Source organism: Octodon degus, unplaced genomic scaffold (genome assembly GCF_000260255.1).
Source record: "Octodon degus isolate 3935 unplaced genomic scaffold, OctDeg1.0 scaffold00094, whole genome shotgun sequence".
NCBI classification, from domain to species: Eukaryota; Metazoa; Chordata; class Mammalia; order Rodentia; family Octodontidae; genus Octodon; species Octodon degus.
The window spans coordinates 2,467,042-2,477,704 of record NW_004524670.1 but is presented as its reverse complement, the minus strand read 5'-3'; the positions used below and the strand labels follow the sequence as shown (position 1 = coordinate 2,477,704).

Below are 10,663 nucleotides of genomic sequence, written 5' to 3'. Positions count from 1 at the left end.
ACCAGGAAGGCAGTTACTAAGAATAAAGACTTTGCCCAGCATTCTTAATGTAGTGATAGAAAAATGATAAGTTACTTAAAGCAAATTACACTGCCCTTTCTACTTCCTTTCCTTTTGTCTTTCCTACTTGGATGTTTAGGAACAACACAGTGCCCAATTTGTCTCTCCTCTCAGATCACAAAAATCAAAGCAGTGGGCTTCCATGACTGCAAAAGAATTGAAGATAGCTCCCCATTATCAATCAGCTCTGCAGGTGGGCAGCCTCTAGTCCCATTCAGTTCTGGGTTTGTGAGATCTAACAACAAAGTTGTATCTCACAAACTGGAATCTCAGTCCCCAAGAAAATCTCCTCTCCCTTTAGATGCGAGTGGAGGACCCCACGTCGTCATATCTGTGCTTCTCATCAGCCAGCCATACAGTTAGCTCTGCACAGCCCCCTTCTTGGGTTCAAGCAGTTTGCCGGGTGGCTCACAGAGCTCAGGGAAAAAAACTAACTCATCTGTTATAAAGAATGTTATATAGAAGATTCATGATGGGTACGTAAGGTGAGGTAGAGATGAAAAAGTGAATGCCTTCTAAGGTTAGCTGAAGGTTTCCGTGTCTGTGAGCTCTCAGAGCCTCATCGTTGGGGTTTCTATGAGCCTTCACTGTATAGGGGTATTTAAAAACAGACTTTATGAGGAAAATCAGCAAGGCCTTGGCCTCTTCTTGATCTCTTTCTCAGTATTTCTTTCTCTAGGAAAAGGGCATATGTTCCAATATAGGCCAGTTAAAATTTCTGAATGGCCAGATAGAGGGAGCAGAAGATTAAATTTCTATGAATAGCCTTGTGAATTCAGTTATAGGCTAATAACAATGGTCAAAAATCATTGTGTGTGTGTGTGTGTGTGTGTGTGTGTGTATGTGCGTGCATGTGTGTAATGACATTACAGATTGGAGTTTAGCTGTAAGTGAGTCAGATATCTTTAATCTTAAATTGGAAGATTCTTGATAAGAATCAGAGAACAAGATAAAATAAATTAGATTTTGAGACTTTGAGAGATCATTTATTAGCTTCCATACAGCTCTGGGCCACTTGTATAACTCTAAATGAGATTGCTCTTAACCTGTGTAAGTGACTATTCTGTATTTTGGCCACTTGGATGAAATTAATCTAATAATAAGAGATTTGCCAAAAATCCTAAATCACAGATAATAGTTGATAGATCAATGAAAAGTCATTTTAAAAGACAAATTTACATTTTATTAGTCAGATAATTATTTGAAACATTATTTTATTCCTAAACTTACTCAATTTAAGGTAGAAATAATATCTACATCATATAGATTCTGTGAGAATAAAAAGAGATAATGTATATGCAATAACTATATCAAGGATGAGCACACTAAAGTTCTTGGCCCATCTGTTGCTTAAGAGTCATATACTTCCCCTGGCTTTTTTATCTAAATAATTTTATTCAAGTACAACCAGATTGAGTTGTTTATTCATCTTCTCCAGCTGTTTTCAGGGTATAATAGTAGAATTAAGTAGTTAAAATAGAGTCCATATGGTCTATAAAATTTGTAATAATGATTATATGAACACTACAGAACAAAATAACTGACCCTTGATTAATCATATAATACATGTCTACAGCATGAAAAGTTGGTTTTTCCAGGCTCACTTACGGAGAGGCTATTTTTCTTCCAGTGAAAGGACTTGGAACCTTTGTCAAGATAACATGGCTGACTGTGTGGGGAGTTGTTTCTGCATCTTCTAATTTGTTCCACTGATCCCCTCGAATGTTTTTTTGGTAAATAGTAATATGTTGCTTTAATCAACTTAGCTCTTGTAGTATGATTTCAAGTTCAAGATCATAATGCTCCCTGCTGTGCTCTTTTGGCCCAGAATTGCTCTTGCTGTTTAGGTCTCTTCTTGTCCCAATATCTCTCACTACACACTAAACTAAAATTGAAATGGATTAAAGATTTAATTATTAAATCAGAAACAATAAATCTGATGGAACATAGAATAAGTAGGACTCTTGAAGACATAAGTGTAGGCAAAGACTTCATGAACAATAGACATGCCATTGGACCACTAGTCCCTTTCTTGGTATCCTTCAAAAAGAATTGAAAGTATCATAACTCAGTGATATATACATACTCATGTCTATACCAGCACAATTTGTAATAGCTGAATCTTGGAAGTTGCCTCAATGCCTATCAATCAATCAATGAGTAAGGACAACGTCTTTATTTTTTTACAAAGGAGTATTTCTTTGCCCTAAGTAAGAATACAGTGGAGAAATTTCTAGCTAAATGGATGTACTTTGACACCATATTCTTAAGTAAGATAAATTCAACACACATATTCAAATATCATGGTTTCTTTGGTGTGAGAAGCCAAAGTGTAAATAAGGATGAAATGAGTAATAGTTATTGTACAATAGGAAATATTCAAATAGAAGAGAAATTAGGGTGTGAGGACAGGGAAATGAAAGAAGGGTAAAGAAAATGAGAAAAAGTTGAAAAATGGAAGCAAGATTTTGCAGATAAGAAAGAGAAGAGGGGAAAAATGGAGAGGAGAGAAATGGGATAAAAAGAATCAAGATTGATCAGATTTGTACAGGTACAAATTCCCAATACTGAATGTTACTTTTATGTGTACCTATAATCTACCAATAAAATTAATTAAGGAAGAAAATATAAAGAGAACATTATATATTTTCTCTGTAAAATTATTCTACATGAAACTATTTCCTATGGTTTCTCTATGAATTCATTGTATCATTGTTTTTTTTCCCATAATTTTTTGAGACACAAATATCAATGAGACAGTTTCAAATCTAATTGTTAGGACAGTTTCAATAATTAACACATTTTATACTGTTTTCTTAGTGGTCATTTGTTGTACAAGATGCAGATATGATATCCTATTTACAAACACTATTAGAACAAATCCCTCTATTTGATGAATTAAGGGAATGTAGCTATATATCTATCCTAACCATTTTGAATACACAGATACAAAATGATCATTCATCTGTATCTCTTTTTTTTTGTTTAGCTCCTTCATTTAAATATTATAGGTGTGTGAACTCAGCAAAATATTCCAAAATAGTCCAGTAGTCCATCACTGTTTTCAGAAAATGATTATATCATCACTTGATGTTTAATTGTGTATATGCTTAGAAATGATCTTTAAATGTTAGATTTGGAGGACCTACCAATCCTGCAATTTCTCTTGATCTAGTCTTTTCAAAGTGTATGACATCCATCTAACCAACTGGCAGGTAGGGATCACAGGCTGACTGTATTCTTAAGGCAGGAAAGGACAGATTAGCAAGTATCCGATAAGAACTGCAGTACATGCACCATTACTGATGGTTCCTGACTCCCATGTGGCTGTACTCAGCTGTTCAGAGCTACACTTTTCCTTTCTACACTTTTATCTCCAACCACAGTAAGTAGAATATTTTTTATACATGACATTAATAAGAACAATGTCAGTGGTAAATGGGTAAAATTTTCCAAAGGCCTATGGCATACAAAAATACTAATAAAACATCAAATTTTCTTTTATCTGAAGAATATTGTAAAATTACTCTTGTTATCTCCTGGGAGCCATCAAACCCAAAGCTACAGAGTGAAAGAAAGTTCTTATACAAACACATTTTAATAAAGAAATTCTATCTGCAACTATAAAAATTACTCAAAAAGTTCAATAATAAGAAATCTAAATCCTCACCTGAAAAATAACCAAAAACATTTGAATAAATGTCCCTGAAAATAAGACATAGATGGTATTTAGCATATCCTAAACATCATATTTTATGAAGGAAATGCAAGACAAAGGAACAATGATATACCATGGCACAATGTATAAAACAAAACAAAAATCTAGTAACAGCACATAATTTTGTGGTTTTAATGATACTTTCTTACAAAGCTATGCATAATCTCACCACATAATCAAATACTCATTGTTAAGGGTTAAATTGTGCTCTTTTGGCTAAGCTACATTGAAGTCCTTCTATACCTCTTCAATGACCTTCTTTAGGTGACGTGTACCTACAAAGGTAATCAGATGTGAATTGAATAATTACATAGGTGGTCACTAATCCATTAGACTGCCTTAGTACCCAAATAAAAATAGAAGAGATTAATGGAATAAAATCTCTATCCCAACCTCATAAAGAACCAACAGTATATATACTTTATTTTGCTCTTCTAACTTCCAAAACTGTGAGATAACAATTTTTTGTTAAGTAACATAGTTTGAGGTGTCTTTCTCCAGCAGATTTAGAGAATTAATACACTCTTGTAGGTGTTGTTAAAAGAAGTTGAAAATTTATGTTTATAGAAAAAATTTATATAAATGTTTATAATGATTTTATAATGAACAAAAACTAGAGGCAATCAGTCTATCTTTCGTGCTTGGACTGATAAAATACAGGACACAAAAATGGATCTTATTTAGTGGTTTAATTATTAGCCTACAGATAATTTAAGAAGTATATGTGAAAGTATATTGAAGTACATGGAGAAATATATCTTTGGTTATACATTTAAACAAAAAATAGGCCTTTGGGCCAGGGAGATGGCTCAGTGGAATAAGTGCTTCCCTCAAATTACTTTTTATCGAATACTAACAAACACGAAGAATATAATTCAGAAATGCAAGCATGCAAATGCTTATGTATTGCTTCCTAAATTTAGAAAAGTAAAAACCAAATGAAATATTTAAATATTTAAGGAATACTCAAGCTACTTGAGACCACATAAATATAAAGTTGGCCAAAGTAAAACATTAACAACTACCATGAAAAAACTAATATAAATTAGTAGTATAATCATCTCTGCTATCCTGTCCATATATTTACACAGTTTAGTGAAAAGAAGAGTTGATGTTTCATTGCTTGATCAACCTAGCATGCCTATGTCTGGTAATTTGAACAACAAATATGGTAACAATATGTAATATAACAGCTATTGTTAATTTTCTAATCTTGTTTTGAAATTCTGTACCATTTTATTGTTCTATGTTGCCTTTTATGTCTTTGTTCCTTTTTTTGTTTTTGCTCTTTAAAATACAAACAAGAAAATACTGTAATATTCAAAATACACTACTTTCTGATAAAGTGGTAAAAAATTCTAAATAAAATAACTTGTTAATAATTATGATGTAATACAAAGTTGCTGTCTACTAGGTTTTGCTGCAGAAGCTTTTATATCAAATACTTCATTTAAAAAAAAAACTTTTATATATAATAGTAATATCCCCTACTTATCAATGAAATAATCAAGTTAAGTAAATTATTATCCAAAAATTCACAGCTTTATCTTACCAGGATTTGACACTTTGATTCCAAAAATCTGTGTTCTTTTTTTTTAATAAAATTTTATTTTATTTTTTTCTCATAATTTTATTGATAAACAAATAGCAGTGAGACAGTTTCAAATCAAATTGGTAGGACAGTTTCAATAGTTAACACATTGCATACATTCTTCCTAGTGGTTAATTGCTGTACAAGATGCGGACATTCCTATTTACAAACACCATTAGAACAAATCCCTCTATTCATTAAGAGAATGTAACTATACATCTATTCTAACCTCTTTGAATACACAGATACAAAATGGACATTCATCTGTATACCCTTTTTTTGTTAAGTTCTGTTAAATGTTAAAAGATTAATATTCTTTTCTGAGTCATATTAGAATAGAAATGAGAAATAAGTGTTTTTAAAGAAGATACAAAGTTCCTACAATATACATTTAATGAATACAAAATTACAGGAAAAATAACTGATATTTTATGTATATCCATAGTTTTTTCTGGAGGCACAATTGAAATCTTATTTATATCTTAACTTTATGCTAGATTTTATAGTTTCCATTTACTTGGTAAAATGCTGTTCTTTTCAAATCATTGGATATTTATAGATACAAATTCTTATTTTTCATATAATTTTCACACCATAGAATTCTTGAAATTTAGTGATATTATTAACTTTGGAGTCACTGCTTTGGACTTCTCCATGATGCTGAATCTAGGAATAATTTTCATACCATTTTTAAGCACCTTATAACCCAGAAACACTAGAATGTATTACCATAACCTTTGGAACCAATGAAAATAAACAAACTATACAACTACATTTGCATTAATTTTCATAAATTAAAAAATACATATATGTATATTATTTACTGCATGGAGATCTATGAAATATAGTTCTTAATTTTCCAACTAGATAATATACTGGCATTCAAAAAGAGATTATTGAATAGCTAGTCTAGATTTAAAAACATTTTGAACCTTTGATCTTCTGCAGTTGAAATAATCTTTGACAAGGGGGCCTTGTCCATACAATATTAAATAATAATTACACTTAGAATTCAACCTTTAATTATGCTATGTTTAATAATAAAAGATGAAAGTAGATAACTGATACTAATCACAACATTGCAAAAATTCTTCTTAATAAATTGTAAAATTTCCCCTATGAAACTTCTTTGATCCATCTGGACATCTTTATTCTGCTTATTGAAATATGCATTAAGACTATAATGAGTATCTTTTAATGTCTCTGTGTAATTCATCCTGCAGAATTAACTATTTCCTTCAAATTTCTAAAAGCACTCAGTAGAAAAAGGCCACAGTATCACTGTTCACAAGACAAGTGTATATTTTGTTCCAAATCCTCTTGCTCCCATTCCCTATTGTTTCTCTCTTACTTTGCTGCAAGCTTATGTAGCAAGTAAATATCGGGAACTAGTCCATAACTACAATGTAAATACATCTACTGTGGAAATTTTCTTCTGCCTGGAATGCATTCCCTGACTTGGGAAATGTTCATCTGCCAATTTTTCAGACCCATTCCAATGTGTGCTTAATTGTGACTAATATTTCTTCAATGTCTCCAGGTAGTTGGCAACACATTCTTAAATGTAGGAGACCTCTATTGCACATTTAATAATGTGGTTGAGGCAAGAACAACATTGTGCTTATGTTTTCATTTCCAGGTACTGATATTTAACCTGCCACATAATACATAATCAGTAAAGTGTTTTAACAAATGAGTATAAATAGAAGAACAGGTAAATTTTTTAACTGGAATTTCATGAATTTATGAATAAACCTCTTTTTCAACATTAAAGTATACATCAGTACAGTGCTTTCTTTTATAAGTGGGGATAAGGTTCAAACTTTAAGTTTATGTAAGCGCACAATTTGTTAGATTTACTTGATTTGAATTGCATTTCAGTCTAATAACAAAATGACCTTCTATAATCGTGCAGTTTCAATTAGACCTATACATATATTAGTATAAACATCAGTCAAATAAATTTAAGTTACTGTAAAAATAAATTAGCTTCTAAGTTAATATTATTCCAAATCAATCAGTGTAACTTAAACATAAGGTTATTAATTGACTAGACATTTTTAAAAATTATTTTTCATGTGAATTCTGTGACCTAAAATTGGAAAGAAAAGGGTAAAAATTGTTTTAGCGTAAGGAAACATTTCCGTGCTAAAATTTGAATGTATATACACACTCCAGCATATAACATGTGATTCCACTGGGTAGCACTTACTTGTATTTTTACTTTCAGAAATGAGTCATTATGCCACAGATGCCCTTGGTGTCATTACATCGTATTAAGTAAGAAAATAGAGAAATGAGATGCAGACAGCAGAAGCCTACTTCATGCAAGCAGGGCCAAAAAAGCACTGACTTTAAAAGTATATCAGCAAGCATTATCTGTTGTATGTCTAATTATTATCAACTATTTAGCATTAAAATACTCATATATTTTATCCCCTAAGCCCCATAATGACAACCTAAATATTAAAAATTTTCATATTTATTCAAATTACTTGAGCTAAGGATTCATATTAGAAGTGGTCAGCCATATAATTAGTTTAGAATACATAATTGAGGCATCAATTTAACAATTTTAATAATTGAAAATGTTGATTCTTTTCCTTTATGGAATATGCTTGAGTTTATCCTAAGTAAGAGGTGTAAAATAGAAAAACAAGTCAAAAATTCTTGAAATAATTGTAGTCACTTTATAATAGCAAATTAGGAGTATCAAAATATCTGTCAGTTCATCAATAAATCAATTATCTTTCTTGGAATGTTGCATATACTTTTAAGGTTAATTCATTTAAATAGATAAAATCATGATTTTTTCAACGCAAGATATACACATTTCAAGGTCATATTTGATATGACTTTTCAATTAATAAGGAAACTGTGGGTTTTCAAGAGCTATTGCAAGTATCCTTTGAAGAATGAACACATACCGGCAGTCATAAGTGGTGAGGTAAATTTGTTAAAAATTCAAATTTTTTGTTAATAATTCTTCTACCATATATTGGAGCATAGATAAATCAATTGTATCTAGACCTGAACAAAAAACGTGTCTCTGGGGTTGCACAGGATTGCTAAATGGAAGAGGTTTCCAAGGTGCATTGCAGAGGGAGGAAAACTTAGTAGAAGTTAGTGGACTATCAAAGTTAATGCAACAGTGCTGTGAATTTGATGAAGTCTTGTCAGGTAAGTGGTGCAGGTCAGATGCAGAGGAAGAGAAAAGTTGTCTGAGCAGAAACCCAGACAACTTCAAGGGTTTCATTTATATTTTCAGCTGAGTGGAAGTCAGTGCATGTAAGCTAGGAAAATACTTGAGACTGGGGAAAAAGAAGTAGGTGGATAAGAGAAAACTATCTCAGGAACGCAGAAAGAGGTGAGCAAACCTCATGTTCCCACAGCAAGAAGGGAAAATATTTTTCATGTGGATTTAAATAGAATCATTTGAAATATTTTCCAGACTAGTTGGAGAGAAAAAATGATTCAAAGACTACTGCTACTGTGAAATAAATCTTAAAAGAATACCTCTGAAATGCAACTTACCTGAATCAAAAAATAAAGGCAAAAACTAGAAAATATAATGGCTTCCCGTTAGATAAAATACATGATATTAGATATACAATTAATACAATACAAAGACAGAGAGATATATGAATCTTAAGGAGAAAATTATTTAAAGTATATTAATAATAAAACTATTAGAGAAAGGTGCTAAAACATCTATAATCAGTGCATTTTTTAGTTCAGTAAGTTTAGCAATCACTATATTATAAAGTAGAGATGTGATAGAAAGCAAAACACTCAAATAAAACTTGGAGAGATAAAAACTACAATAACCAAGATGGAAAAATGTGGTTAATGCAATCAGCAGCATATTCAACATTGTAAGGAGATATATGCCTACAATTTCAGCTGCTCTGAGGCTGAGGCAGGGGAGATCAAGTGCTCAAGACTAAACTGGAGTCCCTGTCTCAAAATTAATTAATTAAGCAAGTAAGTAAGTAAATAAGCATACTTGGAAAGAGTTCACTGTGACTCCCTGTGTTTAATTTCTAGTATGGCAAGGGAGAAGGGAAGAAAAAAAGAAGGAAGGGAGAGGAGAATGAAGACAGGAAGGATGGAAAAGAGAAAAAAAGGAAACTTGAATTGATTGAAATATGACTATAGAAATTATTTAAAATAAAACACAAGAGACCCAGTCCTAGCCCAGGTCCGGTGAGTCTGTGGAGAGCTTCCTGCTACCCTGCGCCTGCGGGATCAGTCCCAGCCCAGGCTCAGCATGGGCCGGAACCTCTCCCACCCCCTCTGGCCGCCCCCCAACACTCCACAGTACCTCCCCCACCCCTCCCGCCGAGTCGGAATTTCTGCCGAGTTCTGGGAACCCCCAGACCCAGTCCTAGCCCAGGTCCGGTGAGTGTGTGGAGATCTTCCTGCTACCCTGTGCAGGCGGGACCAGTCCCAGCCCAGGCGCAGCATGGGCCACACCCTCTCCCAACCCCTCTGGCCACCACCAACCACCCCGCCTTACCTCCCCCGCCCCTCGTGCCGAGTAGGAATTTCTGCCGAGTTCTGGGAACCCCCAGACCCAGTCCTAGCCCAGGTCCGGTGAGTGTGTGGAGAGCTTCCTGCTACCCTGTGCCGGTGGGACCAGTCACAGCCCAGGCGCAGCTTGGGCCGGACCCTCTCCCACCCTCTCGGGCCACCACCCACCACTCCACTGTACCTCCCCCACCCTCCCGCCCAGTAGAAATTTCTGCCGAGTTCTGGGAACCCCCAGACCCAGTCCTATACCAGGTCCGGTGAGTGTGTGGAGAGGTTCCTGCTAACCTTCTCGGGGGGGGGGGACCAGTCCCAGCCCAGGTGCAGCATGGGCCAGACCCTCTCCCACCCCCTCGGGCCGCCCCCCCATCACTCCCTTGTACCTCCCCCACCTCTCCCGCGGAGTAGGAATTTCTGCCGATTTCTGGGAACCCCCAGACCCAGTCCTAGCCCAGGTCCAGTGAGTGTGTGGAGAGCTTCCTGCTACCCTGCGCCGTCAGGACCAGTCCCAGCCCAGGAGTAGCGTGAGGCGGACCCTCTCCCACCCCTCGGGCCGCCCCCCACCACTCAGCTGTACCTGCCCCACTCCTCCCGCCGAGTAGGAATTTCTGCCGAGTTCTGGGAACTCCCAGACCCAGTCCTAGCCCAGGTCCGCAGCAGGAAGGAGTGGAGCACAGCAGCCAGACCTAAGCCAGACGCAGCTGGATAATTCCAAACTCTGTAGAGTTCCACCTGAACTTCAGTACGTGTGAAGGTTATAACTA

General features: G+C 34.9%; 1 pseudogene; it reads right to left on the bottom strand.

Moving 5' to 3' along the window:
* Nucleotides 1-495: 495 nt before the first annotated feature.
* Nucleotides 496-10,663, bottom strand: part of LOC101574945 — a 75,940-nt pseudogene continuing 65,772 nt past the window's right edge.